The sequence below is a fragment of the Alligator sinensis genome, unplaced genomic scaffold (genome assembly GCF_000455745.1).
Source record: "Alligator sinensis unplaced genomic scaffold, ASM45574v1 scaffold1196_1, whole genome shotgun sequence".
NCBI classification, from domain to species: Eukaryota; Metazoa; Chordata; order Crocodylia; family Alligatoridae; genus Alligator; species Alligator sinensis.
In genome coordinates this window covers 10,082-11,323 of record NW_005842583.1, presented here as the reverse complement: position 1 = coordinate 11,323, position 1,242 = coordinate 10,082, and positions in this window count along the sequence as shown.

The window sequence follows — 1,242 nt, the reverse complement described above, 5'->3', positions numbered from 1 at the left end:
CCTGCAAATATAGTATTTTACTAGTTAGAACATCTTAAGTTGGCAGTTAATTCCTCTTTCTGTTGGGGGCTTGGAAACCTACTCATTTAGTTACTAGTTAAGAAAGCTGGAGGTGACCAACAGATGAACCACAGGCTAATAGTTCATCTCCTCAGCTTTAAGAGGGATCATCTTGAATGGATGGAGTTGGGTCTCAAAATTTAAATCACACTTTCTTCCTTTTCTACCTTTCTGTGTTTTCAAGTGCCTTCAGTTTTCTTGCAGTGATCCTTGATCTCTGCTTGACAAAGAATTGGGGAGTCGGGGCCAGAGGCTACATTATGAGTCACAGTAAGTGCTCAGCGTCACTGAGGGCAGTCTGCTTTCTCTTTCCATCCAAGAGCAGATGGAAAAGGTGAGACTCCAAAGTTCTCCTGCCATCAGTGAAACACACATCTGACAACCAGCAGCTAGCCTACTTTAACTGTTTACAGCCAAGTCAGGTTTGACACTAGGCGCACACAGCAAGGGGATCTCTCTCCTTGATGGAATATCAGAGGGGAAATCCGAGTTTGGTGGCTGACCAGGCCATACAGGAATTAGCTTATGGTCCAGTTAAACAGATTGAAAATTTTCAGAAAAGACTTTTTTTTGATGTGGGAGGGGAGAATTCAGCACTCTTACAAAAGACAAATGCTTAGCCCCATTTTAATTTTTTTGCCTTCAAGTGGAATAAAAAAAGTCTTGAAATCTGTTCATCATAGATTAAGCTCTGTTCATCATAAGATTAAGGTAGTATGGAACTGAATCCAACATCAAGGCAATATGTGCAGGCAGCATCAAGGATGCTGTGTGCTAGGATGGATCTGTAACTAAAACCCAAAGGTTCAACAAGTTTTGCCTACAGCTTGCTTTAAAGGCATTCATTAGCTGTAAACAAATATTGTGACAATTAGAAAATTGAGGAAGCAAGAAAAGTGAGTTAGAGTTCTCTTCAGAAAATGGTTGGAGAAAAATGCAGCTTTAAAAATCAAAATGTCCTGTAAAATGGCTCCAAAAGTTAAAAGCATTAACTAGGAGAACTTTTTCCTCTACAAATATTAGGCCTGTGTGAAGTGGCTAGTATTTGTTTTGGATTCGGATTCAGTCGATTCGGAGGACAGTGATTCGATTCGGTGATTCAAATCACTGTCCCAAGTCGACTTGGCGGAATCTAATTCAGAGATTCAGCCGCTGCCGAATTGGCCGAATCAAACAGGTCCC